At 44.3% G+C, this 22157-nt stretch overlaps 1 protein-coding gene across 11 annotated transcripts in view; it reads left to right on the top strand.

The window, feature by feature from the left end:
* The window catches only part of LOC139750261 (carboxypeptidase D-like), a 273624-nt gene that overhangs the window by 115194 nt on the left and 136273 nt on the right, over positions 1 to 22157 (top strand). Inside the window, exon 1 of one of the 11 annotated variants that reach the window (XM_071664822.1) lies at positions 21690 to 21978. The exons of the other annotated variants lie outside the window; for them this stretch is intronic. The gene's annotated coding sequence lies outside the window, so the exon portion shown is untranslated. Of the gene's footprint in view, positions 1 to 21689; positions 21979 to 22157 lie in introns of those variants that run through there. 11 annotated transcript variants of the gene reach the window in all.

Here is a 22157-nt window from a genome sequence, read left to right as displayed (position 1 = left end):
TGAGGAGAGGGAAGACTGTACCTTGGGTGGCGGGGAAGGTGAAGGAAGACGAAAGTGAGAGAAGGTCATGATGATATGATGGTGAGGATGGAGATTGGTGATCATTATCATTTCCAATGCAGTGATGATTATGACTATGAATGACAACAGTGAAATAATGATGAATTTGATTGAAGGTGTGATGATTATGACAACGATTATAGTGGTAATGGAGATGATTATTATGATAAGGGAGTGATAAGGATTTTCACTGAAAAGTGAGATATATGATGATACTGATTTTGTTAGAGAAATAATGATAATGTTGATAATTATGATAAAATTAATACTGATGATAATGATAATTATGTTGGCAAGCATAATAAAAGTAATAATCATATTGATAATGATGACGATGACGTCAATAAGCATAGTAATAATTTTGATTATGATGATAATGATAGTGATAATAATGATAATAATGATAATGAAAATTATAGTAATAATGATAATAATAATAATGATAATGAAAATTTTGATAATAGTAATAATGAAAATAATGATGATAATGATAATGATGATAAAGAGGAGAAGAAGAAGAGGAAGAAGAAGAAAGAAAGAAAGAAAGAAAAACAGAGGAAGAGTAGGGAAGACGAAAAGATGCAAATATGGATGATGATAAGAAAAAAAATATTACGAAAATAATAAGAAAGCTAAGAAAAACCCTGAAAAAAAAGGAGGGGAGATGAAGACACGAAGGAGAGATGAAGAAGACAAGGAAGAAAACGGAGGAGCGCCGGGGGAAAAGTGAGAGTAAGTATGATGGATGAAGTAGAGGCAGGAGTGGCTGGAGGGAGAGGGGAGACAGCAAATGCTTAAGGGTCAGGGGTTACAAGACCACAGCCTCAACCTGGGGGTCGTCCGCTCAACAGCCACGAAAGATGCATTTCCAGAATTATTGGAAGGATCACCAAAGAGTCCCTGGAAGATATGATTCCAGCGTTCCTGGAGGAATTACCCGAGAATCCTTGAAAGGATTACTAAAGAATCTCTAGAAGATGTTATTCGAGAATCACTGGAGGGATTACCTGAGAATCCAAGGAAGATATTCGAGAATCAGTGGAGAGATTACCTGAGAATCCCTGAGAGGCACCATCTCAGAATCACAGGAAGGATTACCTAAGAATCCCTGGAAGTTGTGCCAGAATCACTAGATGGATTACCTGAGATTCCCTGAGACACCATCTCAGAATCACAGGAAGAATTACCTAAGAATCCCTGGAAGATGTGCCAGACTCACTGGAGGGATTACATGAGATTCCCTGAGTGACCCCATCTCAGAATCACGGTAAGAATTACCTGAGAATCCCTGGAAGATATATTCCAGAATCACTGGAAGGATTATCAGAATCCCCTGTAGACATTAGTCGAGCGAGGGCCACTGGAAAAAGGTATATTGATCCAGCATCTCATGGGAGTTGATTACATCTTGATCCCACACCTCCCTGGAGGTGTAATATCTCAGCCTGTGTGACGGTTAGGTCCTCAGCATGAGTGTAAGTTATTACCTCAGTACCCAGGCAAGCTAGTCCCCCAGCATTCCGGGAATTTATCACCACAATATCCCCGGGAAATATCTCCTCAAACGCCAGGGAACTAATTTCTCCAGCAACTCCCACAATTCATTGCAGCTGTGTATGTCTGTGTGTGTGTGTGTGTGTGTGAGAGAGAGTGAGAGAGAGAGAGAGAGAGAGAGAGAGAGAGAGAGAGAGAGAGAGAGAGAGAGAGAGAGAGATAAGACCACAAGGAAACGGAAAATTAAGTGCCGAGCGCTTTCGTATAATCACATCGTCAGGCCTACATACAGATAAAGAGAACCAGAATATGATACACCAACCGTCACTGGACGAGGCAGGCAAATGAGTTAAAAAATAGATATAGGGATTAGGGCACAGGCTACTTAAGATGACCTCACCTCTCTCAGATTACAAACTCAGGTTATGGGAAACATATTAACAATTCTTTATCATCTTTATGTTATCAAATTTATATAAACCATTTTTGTGAGATAAGTTTATCTCTACTATGTTTGATAAAAGACGATTCAACACTATTTCTATCAATGACTGAGTTATTTTATGTGATAACCTTAACACTGCTCCAATCAATTTGATGATCAAAGTCTTTAAGGTGGTCAAATAGTGCACTCGATTCTTGACCATATCTAAGACTGTTTTTACGTAGTTTAACCCTGATAGTAAGAACCTTACCAGTTTGACCAATGTAAACCTGATCACACTCTTTACAGGGGCTATTGTATACACATCCCTTCAGAGACGTTACAGAATTTCCGATAAGATTTTCCCTAAACGAATTATTATTGCTAAAGACTACATTAGTACTAGATTCTTAATAAAACAGCAGCATTAAGAAAGTTCTCACGATAGGGTAATACTAACAAACTTTTCTTCAAAAATGCTTCTTTAGGCTGAACATTGTAAAAGAGACTTGCCAGCAAAATTACAAGCTGAATCAAGGAAATGTTTGGGATACTCTGATTTATAACCATTGTCATAGGTATTCTGGACTACATACGCGAAATGTTAAGAAACATGGATGAAAACTTAAAATAGTTCACTTTATTGTGACGTGTGGAGTAGTAGTAAATATGTGAACGGACATATGTAGGTTTACCATATGTGCTAAATTTTAGGATATTTTCTTACCTATGAATATTGCAGTCTAAGAATGCCAAAGTATTGTCTGCCTGAGTTTCAAGAATGAACTTCATTTAGTCTCCTAAACAATTCAAATTGTTAAGAAGTAACTTTTCAAAGAATATCATCAACATACCTGTACCATTTGATATTACAAGGTAAGATGTCATAAAGTATCTTACTTTCAAAAAAAAAAAACCATGTATAGATTACCATACTATGTGAAGAAACTATCAATGGACTGGAACTTACGACCCTTAACTCATAGAGTAATCAACTATATAATGGTACTGGTAAGCACTGATACAGTATGCTTTTCAACATTGCCGTCAAAACTCCAATCAATTATCAACTGGTACTTTGGTGAATGATGTCACAACATCAGAACTGATAAGCTTAAAGCTACAACGAAGTTGTGTAAGAAATGAAGGGACAAGGAGAACTGGAAAACTAAATTAGATATGGAAGGATGGAGTGAAAGCGATTTTGAGCGATCGGGGCCTGAACACGGAGGAGGGTGAAAAGGTGTTCACGGGATTGAGTGAACTGAAAAGAAGTGGTATACTGGGGTCGACGTGCTGTCAGTGGACCGTGCCAGTGCTTGTGAAACGTCCGTGGTAAACCATGGAAATGTCTGTGGGGCCTGGTTATAGATAAGGAGCTATGGTTACTGATGCATTGAATATGACAGCTAGAGAATGAATGTGATCGAACGCAGCCTTTCTTTCCCTGTTCCAGGCGCTACCTTGCTAACACGGGAATGATCAATCAAGAGTGCTGAGAAAATATATATATATATATATATATATATATATATATATATATATATATATATATATATATATATATATATGTGTGTGTGTGTGTGTGTGTGTGGATCTGTGGTGGTGTGGAGGGTTAAGGGGGCATTAAGGTTTCCTCAGTATCCATCTAAAGTATACGAGCGCAAAACACTGCGCCATTTGCAACGTGTCTTTATTTTATTACTGGTGATGTGGAAGAGCGGGAAATAAATTCCCGAGTTGGCTGGGTCAGTAATGGCCACCAGCCAGTTAGCTGGGTCAGTACTGTTCCACTACTGATTGACCGAGTCATTACTGTCCACCATTCATTGGCTGAGTCAGTAGCCGAGCGGGTAAAGTCTGGAAATCCTTGAGACACCAGCAGCTGGCTCAGACGACCACTACTCGTGTGGGAGACGTTGTAAATCATGTGAATTTGAATATATGTTTGTATAAACTCTGACGTCTTACTAGATCACCGTTTGTCACGAATTGCATCACTAGTTCTAGAAATATTACTGTCTGATGCAACCTAACCTAACCTAACCTAACCTAACCTATTGCATCACTGAATATAGATGGATGAAAACTATATATATATATATATATATATATATATATATATATATATATATATATATATATATATATATATTGTTGGTTACAGAATTAGTTCCGTTGCGTTGGTTGTAGAAAATATAGTCCATTAATGTATCGTGTTTCACGCCATACCATGTTGTGTGTTCCTGGGTGTGTATGAGAGAGAGAGAGAGAGAGAGAGAGAGAGAGAAGCGGACATATTCCATACTCTGTGGATGGTTCATCATATCAGAGAGAGAGAGAGAGAGAGAGAGAGAGAGAGAGTGTGTGTTTGCCACACTAGTGGCCGAGTGTGAGACCAAGGAACGCGTCGTGGGTCTTGCATGAGGGTGTAGAGCTGTCATCGACTTGGATTATTTCCACAACACTCCTCTCATGTTCTTCCTCCTCTTTCTGCTTAGTGTAAAGGACAACAAGCATCTTTAAAAGGGTTATACTCACAGTATACCTCCAGCAGTAGTGATGGTGGCGAGACTTGTTTCTAACGATACATCAAATGAGTTGATATGTGTTGAAGCATAGCTGCAGTCACTTGTTCTCCGGATTGATGAAGATCTTATCAAAACACAAGGAATATGTACAGGTTCATCCACTTTGAGCACGACAACACGACCCTTGAGTTAAGTATGGTACGACCCTTGGGTCTAACCCTTAAGGCGTCAGGTCAAAGTCCAGACACATCTTCCCCCACGGGTCGTACCGTCGTGTTTATGAGTCGTACTGTCGTGTCCAGAGGATTCCATATTGAGTAATACATGAAAGACAAAGAGAAGCAAACAGACAATATTAAAATACAGGTCACGAAATGTTCAGGGAAATATAGCTCTCGGGTCAGAGGCTGACGACGGGGAAATTGAGCATTTCTTGTGTTGTCGTCCTGAAGATGGAGGCGGGGGAACGGGAAACAAGGAACCCCTGCGGCCGCTCCTGCAGCAGATATTGAGGCATTAAATGTTTATATGGCGATGGTGGTGGAGACGGCTGGGTCGTGAGGTCAGGATGGTGGTAGGGATTGAATGGTGGTGGCGGTGGTGAACCCTTACTATACCACCACCGTCCTCACCCCCCGTCACCACCACCACCATGGTCATCCCCGCCAACACCACCACCTCCTCCTCCTCCTCCAACACTACTCACGACCCATATGGCCAGTACCGCCCTCGCTACTGGCAACAGGAGCGACTCGGCATAAAACCTGACCCATTAAGGTTTAGTGTCCCCAGCCGGGGACTTAGTGAGCCCCCGGGATCCCTGAGTGGTCGTGAAGGTGTCCCTGCTGCTCTCTGGAGGCACGGGGGCCGGACCAACTGGCCGTCAGGAGCCAACATCCAATAACCATACCTCCTTTACCCAACCTGTCCACAAGCCTACTGACTCCAGATTAAGAGGATGAAATCACCTCACGGTACTTGTCTGTGTGTGTGTGTGTGTGTGTGTGTGTGTGTGTGTGTGTGTTACAAGTATGTCTGTGTGTCTTTCTGACTGTATGTCTGTCTGTCTGTGTCTTAACAACATCTGCTGCTTAGGTCTTCTTAGCATCTCAAGGTCCGTCTTATTGGAAATTGGTAAGGTGTGTGTGTGTGTGTGTGTGTGTGTGTGTGTGTGTGTGTGTGTGTGTAGAGAGAGCTTAATTAGATACCTCTCATGTTGAAGTGTTGGATTCTGGCCACGCCTGAGCTTCTGAGGTGTGACGAGTTCAGAAGGAGAGCGTTAGATCGTCCTCCAGAACTTGGCTAATATAGCACGTCTCACAGACGATGGATACCGCGGGTGACGCCACCACCATATTACGCTCGTGTTCTCTAGGCGCCTAGGGCTGTCTTGGGCTGTCGGCCTCCCGACTGACGTGGTCATTAAGGCCGCCAGCGTCAAGCCTGCATCCACCAGCCGGAAAATCTTTAACGCCGTCGGTATCAAAGATAGTTCTAGGGCCACATACACTCTCGTCGTACATGTGGCCCTTGCTCCATAGTCATCTTTATATCTTTTACTCATAATAATCAGCCAGGCCAGGCAGGCCATCAGCGTTTGATTCCGACCACTAGCACCAAACACCGTTTGCACTGCCGCGCACTATGACTTATCAACATTGCTTTGAACCACTTGTTTGCGCTCTCTCTCTCTCTCTCTCTCTCTCTCTCTCTCTCTCTCTCTCTCTCTCTCTCTCTCTCTCTCTCTCTCTCTCTCTCTCTGGACACCAGTAGACACACACACACACACACACACACACACACACACACACACACCAGTGGAAGAGAACAGCCATGACACCTGCCTGCTGAAGCTGCTGGTGTGCCGACGGCGACGAGGATGAACCAGTGGGTGGGGTACAATCACAGATGCCTCCTGACGGCCTCGTGCAGACCCAAGGACTGCTGTGCTGGGAGAAGCTGCAGGAAGTACACCCACCAGCAACTACATTTCCTGACTGTATGTGACAAGCTTGTGCACGGAGTAACACCCTGCAATCATACACACAAGCTGGAGTGGCTGAGAATTTATTAAGGTGCAGGCAGCTCCGACAGGGAGAAGCTAAATTGTATGCTTAGTTTGCCGGACGTCTGAGCCTCACACACACACACACACACACACACACACACACACACACACACACACCATTTCCCTCGTCGACTGTGAAGGCCAGAGATGGCGCTTCATGATGGGGAACAAGACGATATTTAGTTTGCAGTTGAATAAACGATGATATTGGAGCAAGGAGGAAGCAAAGATGAATTACTTGGTATCTAATTAGTTTAAGAATCTAGTGATCAGTTATGTTAAAAGTAAAGTATGACGGCCTTGTGTTGCAGTGTGGTAGCTGACGCTGTTGTGTTCCTTGCGTTGCAGTGTGGTAGCTGACGTTGTTGTGTTCCTTGCGTTGCAGTGTGGTAGCTGACATTGTTGTGTTCCTTGCGTTGCAGTGTGGTAGCTGACGTTGTTGTGTTCCTTGGCTGGTTTGTGGGTCTTCCCGTGGCGGGAGGCATCCAGGGAAATCAGTTCAGAGTAAGATCTTATGTTATGCATGTATACACCAAGCTGGTGCTGAGGATTAATCAGGTTTAACGTCGAGACAATTATCCTGTAATTGACAGAATCATCGCTTCCTGGAAATGCAGATTCTGATTTCTCTGAAAGTCGGTCTTCATCATTCATCAGTATGAATCCTGCAGCGGCTGTCTGGGTCGACAGGAAAAAGAGAGTTATGTAAGTCGAGTGTGGAACGTGTGACCTACCGACGCGGCTTACCACTCCAGCTTTACACAGCTGTTAGTGCTGGATGATCAGCTGCTGATCACCCTGTGTCTTGTTGACGCAAGAGAGTGAGGGAGGGTGGGCGCCAGGGATGGTTGGAGGTGGAGTTGGAGGTACAGGGGAGTGCGCGCGCATGGTCAAGTTAGGACTCGGATTCAAAGCAAAAAATTGATAAAGATCAGACAAATGAAATCGAGGGTGTGTGGAGGATACGAATAACAGTCTTAATACTGAGGCAGAAGTACAAGGAGATGAGGAAGAAATGTTCAAGTATATCTACGCCATAATAGCGTGAGAATAAATGAAATAAAGAAGTTACTCCCATGTAAACTTGCCCCGTTAAACGAGATACCCTGACGCCTTTGAAGTTAAAGTCATTTCAGAAGCCTAAGATAAGCTCACACCTTAACACCCAGTGAGTCAAGCAGTTCTAATTCTGTCGTGGAGACGGGGAAACGAATCATGCGAAGGAAACTGGTGATATAACGCAGGAGAACGAATTATCTGGCGCTGTGAAAGGGAGGATGGGGTCTATTGTTGGTGTGATGAGGGGGGAGTGGTCTGCTGGTGCAGCGGGAGGAGGCGCGGGTGTGTGGTGAGAGGGAGGAGTGAGTTCATCTTTGGTGCGTCGTGAAAAAGTCAATTGGTAGTGTGGCGTGGGTAAGGTGGTCTCTTGGTGATGTGGTGAGAGTAATAGCAAGCTCTATTGGTAGTGTGGTGAGAGGAAGTTAAACTTCTGTTGGTCGTGTGGTAGAGAAGGAGGGGTCTGTTGATTACATGGTAAGGGAAAGATGATGTGTAGTATTCGCCTGATGGGGAAAGAAGGGTGCCTGTTAAGGGTGTGATGAGAGGAGAAATCCTATTATTGGTGAAGTTAGGGAAAGGACGAAGAGTAGCAGTGGTGATGTGAAAGGAAGGAAGGAAGGAAGGCGATCATTTACGGTGTGGTGATGAGAGGGAAGCGAGGATCTATCTACGGTACGGTGAGAAGGAAGGAGGGTGACTGATCTTGGTGTGGTGAGAAGAGGGACGGGACAATTGTCGCTCTTCTTACGGCAGCTGTTCAAGCAGTACACAGGGCTGATCCGTCCCTGTAGAGATCACTGCTCACATCACTGGTCTGGCTGCTCCTTCCTTCATCTGTCTTAACGGACTTCACTCTGAAGAACTTCATCTTATGAATCTCTCTCTCTCTCTCTCTCTCTCTCTCTCTCTCTCTCTCTCTCTCTCTCTCTCTCTCTCATATATATATATATATATATATATATATATATATATATATATATATATATATATATATATATTCTATCTTTTTTTTTTCAAACTATTCGCCATTTCCCGCGTTAGCGAGGTAGCGTTAAGAACAGAGGACTGGGCCTTAGAGGGAATATCCTCACCTGGCCCCCTTCTCTGTTCCTTGTTTTGGAAAATAAAAAAAAAAAAAAACGAGAGGGGAGGATTTCCAGCCACCCGCTCCCTCCCCTTTTAGTCGCCTACGACACGCAGGGAATACGTGGGAAGTATTCTTTCCCCCCTATCCCCAGGGATATATATAAATATATATATATATATATATATATATATATATATATATATATATATATATATATATATATATATATAAGCTTTTGATTGATCGCAAGATAGCTGATTGCCTACCTTCCCTTCTGGTTGGCTCAAGCATCATCCGAGAAGCCACTGTGTCTCTCAGATACTGTGTCAGCATTGGCAACAGGAGGTATGATCCAATGTAAAGTCCGCCTCTTTTGTCTCGCACAGAAGCGGTGGAACCCAACACCTCCACTCTTTATTAGCTGGTGTTTTTTACGTGTCTAACTCCCTTTGCACTGGTGAGGACTGAGAGAAGGAGATGGAAGTACCAGTAACAACACAGTTCTTTATTGGATAAGTACAATAGTGATGTAGCTCAAGACGACCTGTTACAGGTGGTGCAGGCTCAGGTAAGAAGGTGAGGTGCGATGAAGCTGGTAGGAATCCTATGGTGCTGCTGCAGGAGCAGGGATGGCCGGGATCGTGCAGGAGAGTCGCCTCGTTACCTGGGTCTCCTGGTGCAGTTGCTAGAAAGGTGGCGCGCCAAGTTCCCTCTGGTATTCAGGAGAGAGGAGGAAGAGCCATCAAGATACCGTAGCTTTGCAGCTGGTGCTGCAGAAGAGAGGCGGTTTGTTGAAGTTTCATAGTTTAGAAGGCGTGCAACGGTTACCTTGTCTGCGTTGTTCTGGAAGTGGGCGACGATAAGGACTTTGTCGGGTGGAAGGCTTCTAATGACGGTGAAAAAGACTCTAGGCTCTTGAAGGGAAAGATGATCCTGGAAGCACATAGTTGGGACATGTTCAGCCGCCAGGACGGTGTTTTTGGGCTCTTAAGACAAGTTGAATACTTGACTGACTGTCTTCACTAATGCACGGATGTATATGAGCCAAAATGGGTCGACCACGCCAAGAGCGTTAGATATACGGGCGTGACCATAAACTCTGTAAGTCGTTAAGATGGGGTTGTCGTTACGATGGGCTCCTGGAGAAAAAATAGAGATTGTCGAGAATCAGACACGGGTGGACTTCGCCTTCTGAAGCCTACATTGTCTACCTATTCGATAGCTTGACCTTACCTAGGTCACAAGGGGTCACACGATGTTAATTCTAGTTACCAGAAAAGATGATGGCAGTAGATTGATACTAACTGTGAGTGTAATTTCATCACAACGTTAGAGAGATATGCAGGATGGTTTAAGGTCTTTAGCCAGTTGCTCGCGAAACATAAACATATCGCTTCCCTTGAAGCGAGTCTGTAATTAAACCGATAGGACACTTTCTAATATATCACCTTGTGGTGGTGAGCTATGCTTGATATCGATTCCTTTTTGTGAAAAGAAAAATGTAAAGACAGGAAAGACGGAGATCATTGGTGAGTGTGGTTTGGTAGAGAAGGTGGTCTAGTGGCGGCAATGAGGAGAGGGCGAACAGAATCTTAAGGTGGTGTGGAAATGGAAGGATTCTCTGATGGCGTGGAGAACGAACGGGTCTATTCAGTATGTTTGGAGGCGAGATATGAGTTTAATGATGATATAGATAAGGAAGAGGTAGACTGTTGGTGGTGCGGAGAAGGAAAATGCGAGTTATATTCGGGATATGGAGAGAGAGGTAGGGGGCCATCTAGGAAAAGGACGGGTCTTCTGATTGTGTGGGGAGGGAGATAGTGGTCCTCTGGTAGTGTGGAGAAGAGTCTTCTGGTGCCTTGAGGAGGGGAGGAGGAGGAGGCTGTTTCCGCTGGGAAGGAGGAGAGGGTCTACTTGAGACGTGGGGAGAGGGGAGAGGTTTGTCTGGTAGTGTCTTGTGTGTGTGTTAGAGAGAGAGAGAGAGAGAGAGAGAGAGAGAGAGAGAGAGAGAGAGAGAGAGAGAGAGGCTACGACTACTGGAGCAAGGAACACAAAACGGACATAGAGCGCGTAGTCGTAAGACGTACCACATCCATGAGGTCTGTCGAGGGGGAGAGGGTCATCGACGAGCAGAGTCATGGAGAGCCGAGAGGAGGAGGAGGAGGGGGCGGGGCTCTCAATGTGCCGCCGATGGGGGAGAGGAAACGAGATAATCTAAAGGGCCTTGGTAGAGGGGAGGAGGAGGTGGGGAGGGAGAGAGAGGAACACATATCATGATCTAGGGGAGGTAGGGGACCGCGGGTATGTATGTATACTTGGTGATGCAGGGGCACCACCGGTCGGGGCTGTGATGGGGCAGATGACGCAGTAGAGGCAGACGGAACCCGAGGTCCACACGTGCACGACTCGCAGTAGCGCGCGCGGAAGTGGCAGTTTGAGAGGGTTAACACACGGTGTGGAAGCCCACAACACTCTGTGTGCAAATCTGTTTGGTTACGTAGGTACTGTACCGTTGTATACAGGGTATGTATGGCTGGGGCTACGACAGTGTGGGGACGACGACATCATTTTGTGGAGGTCGAGGAGGTCTGTGTGAAGGCTGAGGTCTTGTAAGGACGTCCACATAGTGTGTAGAAGCCATAACTCTAAGAATCAACACTATGAAAAAGGATTGAGATCAAAACGATATTTTCCAAGTCCAGACCAAAACTAACTCAGTGTGAGGAAGTATGCTGGAGAGAGGGGGGAAGTTTGCTGCAGTCATGTAAGTATGCTGTAAAAGGGGAAGTATGCCATAAAGTAAAAAAATATGCTGTAGAGGGGAAAGTATGCCGTTGAGGAGGAGATATGCTGTAGAGAGGGAAGTATGCTATAGAGAACGGAATATGCTGTCGAGGGGAAAGTATGCCATAGAGGAGTGAAGATGCTGTAAATGGACAAGTATGCCGTAGAGTAGGAAATATTCTGTAGAGGCGCAAGAATGCCATAGAGGAGGTCTACTATACATGAAGATGTATGCTGTAGAAAGGGTAGTATGCTGTAGATGAAGACGTATGTTGAAGAGGAAGAAGATTTGCTGTAAATGAGTAAGTATGCTGTAGAGAAGAAAGTATGTTGTAGATGAAGTATGCTGTAGAGGACCAAGAATGCTGTAGATGAAGTATGCTGTAGAGGAGCAATCATGCTGTAAATGAAGATGTATGCTGTGTATGCTGTGCAGAAGGAAGTATACTGTAAAGGAGCAAGTATGCTGTAGATGAAGTATACTACAGGGGAGGAAGTATGCTGTAGATGAAGAAGTATGCTGTAGAGGAGAAAGTATGCTATAGATGAAGAGATATTCATTAGAGGAGAAAGTGTTGTGTGTGAAGAAGTATACTGTAAAGTCGAAAGTATGCTGTAGATCAGTAAGAATTTGGTACAGGAGGAGATATGCTGTAGAGGAGAAAGTATGCTGTAGATCAGTAAGTATGCTGTAGAGGAGGAAGTATGTTGTAAATCAAGAAGTATGCTTTAGAGGAGTAAGTATGCTGTAGATAAAGAGGTATGCTGTAGTGAAGGAAGTATACTGTAGGTGAAGGAGTATGCTCTAGAGGAAGAAGTGTGTTGTAGAGGAGGAAGTATGCTGTATATGAAGAAGTATGCTGTAGAGGAAGAAGAATGCTGTAGTGGAAGAAGTATGCTGTAGATCAAGAAGTATGCTGTATAGGAGGAAGAATGCTGTAGAGGAAGAAGTATGCTGCAGATGAAGAAGTATGCTGTAGATTAAGGAGTATGCTGTAAGGGAAGAAGTATGCTGTGTAGAAGGAAGTATGCTGTAGAGAAGGAAGCATGCTGTAGGTGAAGAAGTATGTTATACAGAAGTAAGTATGCTGTAGAGAAGTAAGTATGGTATTGAGGAGGAAGTATGCTGTAGAGAAGTAAGTATGGTATTGAGGAGGAAGTATGCTGTAGAGAAGGAAGTATGCTGTAGAGAAGGAAGTATGCTGTAGAGGAGGAAGTATGCTGTAGAGGAGGAAGTATGCTGTAGAGAAGGAAGTATGCTGTAGAGGAGGAAGTATGCTGTAGAAAAGGAAGTATGCTGTAGAAAAGGAAGTATGCTGTAGAAAAGGAAGTATGCTGTAGAGAAGGAAGTATGCTGTATAGGAGGAGGTATGCTGTAGAGGAAGAAGAATGCTGTAGAGGAGGAAGTATGCTGTAAGTGAAGAAGTATGCTGTAGAGGAGGAAGTATGCTGTAAGTGAAGAAGTATACTGTAGAGGAGGAAGTATGCTGTAAGTGAAGAAGTATGCTGTAGAGGAGGAAGTATGCTGTAGAGGAGGAAGTATGCTGTAAGTGAAGAAGTATGCTGTAGAGGAGGAAGTATGCTGTAAGTGAAGAAGTATGCTGTAGAGGAGGAAGTATGCTGTAAGTGAAGAAGTATACTGTAGAGGTACGAGTCTGAGGAGGGAGGCAGAGCCTGAGGGTCGGCCAGGATCAGACACAAGTTTTGTCACTTCAGGATGTTTTCTGTCAGCCGCCTCTCACTCGGGGAAACTTTGTTTGTCGCCTCCTGACCTAACTCCCTCCGTCCCTCTCCCCTCGCTCTCCGGGGTAGGACCTCCCTCGCTGACCATCATCACCATCATCTGTCGTCTGAGCTGTCGTAAGGAACAGTCTGGTCTCGCTGGCGTTTAAACTTGGTCGTCGCGACATCACCAGTGGCAACATTGACTCATTCCCTGACGCCTTTCCCAATAAACTTATATATAAAGGGGTTACCGGACTAGGCCTGCAAGAGGTTACACTGCGAATGAAAAGTCATCTTTATCGAGGGAGTGCAGACCACATTTCCCCACTTCTGGAAGCAGCGCAGCTATGGGCTACAGGAGCCCTCACAGGGTCCTTGGTTACACCAAGACCCTTATCGTCGAAACCTGTCATGGGAGTAATTGTGTGTGTGTGTATATATATATATATATATATATATATATATATATATATATATAGAGAGAGAGAGAGAGAGAGAGAGAGAGAGAGAGAGAGAGAGAGAGAGAGAGAGAGAGAGATTCACACTGGTATACTGGAAAAAGGGCATATCTGTCAGGAACCCTCATGGTTATGGTTCATGACGTATATTACCCAGGGTGGACGCCCGCTCCCCACCTCACCCTCCCTACACCCCCACCAGTTACTCACAACTTTTCTCATTAGCGCAGGAGTAGGGCGCCAAGCTCTCCCCCTCCCCCACCTTTCCCCCATTTAGTTACCAACTAATATACTCCAAATTATAGAGGATTATACTCCAGAGTATACATATATATACTCCAGATGTACAGAAATATATTCTAGAGTAAACAAGAATATTCGTACTCCAGAGTATAAAGGGATATACTCCTAAATATACAGAAATATACTCCGGAGTATGCAGAAATGTGCTTTACAAGTATACAGAAATATACTTAAAGGTGTACAGGAGTATACTTCAGAGTATGTGGAATATACTTCAGAATATATATGAATATACTTCAAAATATACAGGAATATACTACTGAGTATACAGAAATATAATTCAGAGTATATAGGAATATACTTTAGAATTCACAGGAATATAACTGTTTGTATTGGAGATTATACTTCGGAGTATACATAGATATACCTTAGAGTATACAGAAATATACTTCATAGTATACAGGAATATTCTTCAGAATATGTAGGAACATACTTCGGATTATATAGGAATATACTTCAGAATATACAGGAATATACTTCAGAGCATACGGGGATATACTTGAGAATATACAGGAATGTACTTCAGAATATACAGGAATATACTTCAGAGTATACGGGAATATACTTCAGAATATACAGGAATATACATCAGAATGTACAGGAATATACTTCAGAGTATACGGGAATATACTTCAGAATATACAGGAATATATATCAGAATATACAGGAATATACTTCAGAGTATACGGGAATATACTTCAGAGTATACAGGAATATACTTCAGAGTATACGGGAATATACTATCGGAGTAGACGTTCTCGTGTCGGCGTTGTGAAGCAGTAAGGTCATTACGTCATGGACGGGCAAGACAGAACCCCCTCCTCCCTTTCAGGTCATTACGTCATGGACGGGCGAGACAGAAGCACTTCCTCGCCCGTTCCTGGCCGCCACAGGCTACAGGCTTGCCATCTGCCTCCTCTTCTTCTGCCTCTAATGGTGTGGATAGATGGCCTGTAATATTACAGTTTTGGTTTTCGTGCTTTTGTTTATCACACACACACACACACACACACACACACACCTCCGTGGTGTAACGATCAGCGTTACTTAACCGTCACGCATGCAAGGGCCGCCTGGGATCAAACCCGCATAGGTTCGAATCCTGGTCGTGGCAGCCGGTCCACAGTCCACCCACCTGTTCATCCTTCTAGAGGGACTGGTCGATAGAATGGGTACCTGGCATAGGCTAGAGTGTGTGTGTGGGTGTGGGTGGGTGGGTGAGGTGTACATACATAGGAGTAAATGCATGGTACATATATACAAGGTGAAGAGGAGGGAGCAACAAGAGTATAAAACTGTATGTCCGCAACACACAAATAGTAATCACACAAACGCAGGCTCACTGGGCGAACACATATCATTACAAGTTATTTCCACAGCAGCTGCTGGACGAGGGAATTGCAAAATATTACATTTTTTCTCTTGCCAGAGAGACCAAGTCTAACTAGGGGAACAGAACCACGGTGTTCGAACCAATTACGTGGCTCAGTCAAAACTACGGAGACAGCCTGCACTCGGTCACGATATTACACATGATACCGGGAAAGTTTTAATGTTATTCCCCACGGTAAGGCTAATGGATCCCGTGGCTGTTACATCTGGGGGTGTCTGTCTGGGGGAGAACGAGGCAACCAGGCTGGGGGAGGTATCATGCAGGGGGACGGCTACCTCCAGACACACACACACACACACACACACACACACACACACACACACATGGAGGATATTGACGAGTCTGTCAATTTTCCACTCCCAAGTGAATTCATCATCAAGTATATTAACATTATGATCACTCGAGAACGGAGCCGGTTCATGTGACACATTTCCAACACATTTCATGTAACATTTTCCCTTTTATCTCGGATGGTATTAGTATTGCTGTGTGCGTCTACCTTCATGATATCATCCTCAGTGGCTGTGTGGACAGAGACGATGGGCCCACGGGTGCTCAGGGTAGGTTGATCATTGTTGGAACCATTGATGTGCAGACATGAGTTTGCACGGGACCAAAGCCCCTGAGGAGCCCGCCACTAACGCCAGGATGAACAGCCTGTGCCGTACCTGCTTGCTGTTGACACGACGCACGGAGGAGAAGCTGAGGAAGACAAGAGGAGACACGCGCCATTAAGAGACGAGGGAAGCTCTAGAGAGGTGGCTACTTGTGGAACTTCTGGTAATGATTACAAAGACTTATGATCTTATGTGACCAGAACAGGTTACCAGGGCTGCCAGGGCGGGGTTTAGGGCACGAATGAAAATAAAGAGGAGGAAAGAGAGTTGTATCACACGGTGATGAGAGTTAAAGCCATCCATATGACAGCAAGAGTATATATAAAGATAATGTAAACCGCCGTGGTTACCCATGAATTCATGGCAATATCCTAGCAGGATATTGAAATGGCGCCTCTCCAGCAACAGTGAACTCATCGATTGAAAACTTCTAAAAGCGCTGGGATTACGAAACCAATCTTCACGGTTTTGATGGCGCCTGGCTGCATGGAGTTAAATTTGCTTTAATTAGATTTTGAAGCAATACCTGGCTCATATCCATGATAACAACCAGACACACAGAACCAGAGTGTAATCCATTTATAGATGACTTCCTCCTAAGACCAGGTATTAGTTCACTGCGTTATATTTGCTGTCGGTCGCATTCATAACTGTCCGGGAATATGCTGGAACAGAATCCTGCGACCAGCCAATCTGTGGTCCTCTCGCTCGCCCACACTACCAAACTTTTCCCTCACACAGCCATATTGGCTATTGTCGCGTAGCAAACATCTCCCCAAACTCGAAATTGACGGGACAGAAGCTAGTGTGCTGCCCGCCGCTCCCCAACCCCAGTGTGGCCTGCGTCATTGACCTCCTGGTGAGGAGGGAGGTCGGGGAAGGGGTCCCTAGGGAGAGGAAGAAAATGGGGTAAGGTTGCTTAGGGAGAAAGAAAGAGGTGAGGAGGGCAGGATGGAGAGGCGTGTGAGGATAGAACTGCGGTTCGAGACGTCAGTTGGAAAAGCTGACTTGTATACCGCCGCGCCGGCGTCGGCTGGTGCCCTCACTCGCCGTCACTTGCCTGTCCCTCACACCCACAGTGTCGCCTGGGAACTTTAGGCCGGGGAAACTTTGATACGTAACCTAAAGCTTGTTGTTGGAGGTACAGAAACTTGGAAATTCCTCAGGTAAATGAAGAATATATATATATATAAGTAATCTTTCTCCCCTATCCCTGGGGATAGGGGAGAAAGAATACTTCTCACGTATTCCCTGCGTGTCGTAGAAGGCGACTAAAAGGGAAGGGAGCGGGGGGCTGGAAATCCTCCCCTCTCGTTTTTTTTTTTTTTTTTTTTTTTTTTTTTTTTTTTCCAAAAGAAGGAACAGAGAAGGGGGCCAGGTGAGGGTATTCCCTCAAAGGCCCAGTCCTCTGTTCTTAACGCTACCTCGCTATCGCGGGAAATGGCGAATAGTATGAAAAAAAAAAAAAAAAAAAAAATATATATATATATATATATATATATATATATATATATATATATATATATATATATATATATATATATATATATATAGTTTTATCCCTGGGGATAGGGGAGAAAGAATACTTCCCACGTATTCCCTGCGTGTTGTAGAAGGCGACTAAAAGGGGAGGGAGCGGGTGGCTGGAAATCCTCCCCTCTCGTTTTTTTTTAATTTTCCAAAAGAAGGAACAGAGAAGGGGGCCAGGTGAGGATTTTCCCTCTAAGGCCCAGTCCTCTGTTCTTAACGCTACCTCGCAAATGCGGGAAATGGCGAATCGTATGAAAAAAAAAAAAAATATATATATATATTTCCCTGGGGATAGGGGATATATATATATATATATATATATATATATATATATATATATATATATATATATATGTGTGTGTGTGTGTGATTTCGTATGTGTAGTGTACGGGGAGAGAGCTATACATTCATGGGGCCCCATCTCCTGAATCATCTCCACTATCATGCAACTTTAAAACTTCTGAATAGTTTACAACGTCACATCACTCAGTTTATTGCATTCATCCGCCACTCGTATACTACAAACATACCACTTTACATCTTTCGTAATAAGTCTTGTTTAGTTACATGGCTTCTGGTTGTTATATCATTGCCTCTCTTGGTCGGTTCATTGTTGACATCATCATAAAGGTTTAAAGACTTAAAGGCTTTGATCAGCTCTTCCTTTTTAGGGCCTGATTTGAGGGTTAGGGCGACCGAAGCGACAGCCCCGGTCCCCCCGCAAAACGGGGGAGGCCCCCAGGGAAATGGCCATTAAAAAAAATTGGTAATATCCAAGGGAGTGGCTCCACATAAAGTAAATGTCATATGGCTCATAACATGACTGGTTATTGGCTGGCCGTCGTGAGCTGTGAGCAGTGTGGATAATGTTTACACAAGAATTTGAATGTATTATCCAAACTTCGAGGGTTTTGGTTGATGACGATCTGATCTGGCAATACTGTCAGCCTTGCAATGTTGCCACCGAAGTTCCCTGAGGGGAACGAAGAACTCGCCTGTTCCTCTGCCATCAGTACTCTGTAGGATGTAAGTGTGAACGTAATACTACGGGGTCTATGGGTTGCAGTGAAATTTGGCTGATATAAATGGTTTGGCATTGAAATTTTTGATAGCAAAGGGCTCCCCCCCGCCCCAAACGTTCTTCGCCCAAGGGCACCCCCTACAACTCCAAAACCGGCCCAGCATCACTTACTCTTCTCTCTTCCATGGTGGAAAGATTCAAGGCCTTTAAGCTTTCCCTGTAATTCACCTCTCTTAATTATTGTAAGAGAAGTGAGTTACAAGGAAAGGTGTGTGTGTGTGTGTTTGTGTTATGCATCCCCAAGATCACTGTTCTGTGACTTCTGCAGTTTCCAGGCTGCACTCCAAGCAGGAGCAGGGAAATGACAGCGGCGTAAATTGCATTATTCATTTTTAGGCACACCCATATGATATTTTTTGTTCATTGTAATTCCGATGAATTTTCTCGTAAAGTATATTGAAAAAGCAAAATCATTTTATGGGCTAACTACGCAAATATTTGAGGAAGCAAATTTTGTCAGTAAACCCTGAACCTTGACTGTGCATTTCGAGGAAAATACGATAGTTTTAGTGTCTCAGTACGATAATGTATACCTTATGTGCCCATTCACATCTGATCACTCAACGCCAGACTCTTCAAGTCTGCCTGTATGCTCTATATATCGTCCCAGTCTTCATTGACAAATATACAGGTAACATCTGGCTCAGTATTAAGGAAGGATACGGGCCTCTTCCTACATCAGCTTCACCAGGTGACACGAAACTAGAAATATGGAGGCACTACATCGACACATCAAGTTCCTGGGCGCCCTGTAACCCTAACCTACACTGGTGGAGTGCACCAACAGGACTTCAGTGTCATCTTACACACACTGCTGACCATTCCAAGTCCTGCACTGCCACCGTTATGCGTTCACTCAGCACTCCCGCGCTGCCTAGAGACATATCTCCGTAGCCAAATGACCGATAAACGAGCGACCAGCCTCGCTCTTCTCCACATTCGCCACGATATTGATGTGGACGTCAACGCTGTCAGGGAGTTTGACGCCGAGGACACACCCGTCTAGCTCCAGTGTTGGAGTAAATTATATGATTCTGTATACTGAGATGTGTTAGTATTTTAACATGTAAATTATTCATGATAGATGAATGATGTCACAAATCATTTTTCGTAATTTTCGTCCTTTGACGATGACAAAGACGTCTCTGGAATGACTGATCACCTGTGTTATGAACACCTGCAGGAGGAGTCCAGTAACACACACGCACACACACACACACACACACACACACACACACACACACACACACACACACGTTACTGGATTTCGCTTGCTAGTGACAAATCACCTACGGCGAAGTTGCATCATCGCTGTAAAATCTTATCGAAGAACTTTTCAATCCAAATGAGTCCATCCTTTCCCTGCTGGTGACTGTAGCGTTGTGGTATACCGGGGTCGACGTGCTGTCAGTGGATTGAACCAGGGCATGTGAAGCGTCTGGGGTAAACCATGGAAAGTTTTGTGGGGCCTGGATGTGGAAAGGGAGCTGTGGTTTCGGTGCATTATACATGACAGCTAGAGACTGTGAACGAATGTGGCCTTTGTTGCTTTTCCTGGCGCTACCTCGCGCGTGCGCGGGAGCAGAGGGCGTGCCATTTCATGCGTGGCGGGGTGGCGACGGGAATGGATAAAGGCAGCAAGTGTACATGTGTATATATATGTATATGTCTGTGTATGTATATGTATGTATACGTTGAAGTGTATAGGTATGCATATGGGCGTGTGTGGGCGTATATGTATATACATTTTTATGTGGGTGGGTTGGGCCATTCTTTCGTCTGTTTCTTTGCGCTACCTCGCTAACGCGGGAGACAGCGACTAAGTATAATAGATAAGTGATATATATATATATATATATATATATATAGATAGATAGATATAGATAGATAGATATAGAGAGAGAGATAGTGTAGACACAGTCTTGAATCTTGTGTATAACAGATGCAGATAAAACCACAGGAGCAATGAAACTGTAGCAGGAAGATCTCTCGTTTATCACATCTTCAGGTAGCACCCTTCAGAAACCACACTCCCTAGACACACACCAGCCACACTTTCCTGCTTATGCTGTGGGCATCACTCCTTCACTTCACACTAGCACATCACAAAACCCTTCTTGCCCATGTTGCACTTACCATAAAGAAGACACTGAGCAACTTCTGCTCAATTCCATTGCTCTTTTTGCACATCGACCCACGCATACAAAATCACGGCACCTCATGACCTTGATCTCATTTCTGTGAAGTTTTTGCCCTGTTCCATTTCCCCTCGATACACCAGCAGGCGTTGGTGTCCTTGTGTTTCGATATGTTTCCTTTGTTGCCTGTGTGGTAGTGACAGGAGCAGCAGGTGGTGGAGGGGAGGGTATAGGAGAGACAGGAAAAAAGAAATGAGAGGGTGACGGAATGAACAATAACTCCAGGGTGAACAAGGGTGAAGAGTTACTGAACAAGTTGCTGAGCATGTAGATAAATGTAATGGTGAGACAACGAAGAACAAAAACATGAAAAAAGGCTGGAACAGTGAAGAACACTGGCACAAAGAGGAGTGAAAAAGGAAGAACACAGACGCTGAAAGTGAACAGTGAAGAGCACTACCACTGTAAGTAAACAGTGAAGTACACTGGATATGAAAGTGAGCGATGAAGAACACAAGCGAAGAAACTAAAGAGTAAAGAACACTCGCTGAGAGTGAACAATGAAATACAGTGTCTGAAAGTGAACGAATAATGAAGAACACGAGCATTGAAATGAACATGGAAGAACATGAATATAGGGATTGAATATGGTAAAAAAGTGATATACGGAAAGATGTGCAGGAAAGAACAATAACACGGAGAGATGAACAAAGAACGACAGCAACACGAGGATGATAAGAGGGAGGTTTAATGAGAAGGGGAAGTGAACAGGGGAGAACAGTCATAAGGGAGTTGATGTAGGGAGAACAATAACAGGGAAGGACTAACGGGACAGCCAGCCAGTTGGAACTAATGTCTGATGTTATCATGTGAGGCTGTAGGCCTCCCTCCTGGGCGGCAGGTGGTGCTACCTCAGTGGTGCAGTGGTGGTTGGTAGTGGCGCTACCGTGGTAGTGGTGATAGTAGTGATTAATGGCGTCGTACTGATGTGGTAGCGATGGTTGCAGTAATAGAGACGGTGATATGGTGGTGCTTGGTGTTGGTTGTGATGTGGGAGCGGTAATGGTGGTGGTTGTGAGTGATGGGGATGATAAACTATGATGGAGGACTGAGTTGTGTATGGTGGTGGTGGCGATACAGTACAGGCACGAGCTTGGAGTCCTTGTGTTCGACAACAGCTTCCATGACGGGTCAGAACACCAGCAGTGATGGCTACATTGGCTAAGGTATGACAATGGCACCCTGGTAGCACTGGTCTGGTATCATCACCAGCACAAGGCCACAGAGACGTAGCCTGTAGGGCAGATGTAAACTAAAACGTAGATGACGAGTGAGAGAACAAAACCTGAAATCTATGTCCAGATTTCTTCAGTGCTGCAAGGTTCCTGGAGGTGGCTACAACACT

This window comes from Panulirus ornatus, chromosome 9 (assembly GCF_036320965.1).
Source record: "Panulirus ornatus isolate Po-2019 chromosome 9, ASM3632096v1, whole genome shotgun sequence".
In the NCBI taxonomy this organism is placed as follows: Eukaryota; Metazoa; Arthropoda; class Malacostraca; order Decapoda; family Palinuridae; genus Panulirus; species Panulirus ornatus.
Note: the sequence above shows the minus strand (reverse complement) of the source record. Positions and strands in the feature narration are given on the sequence as shown.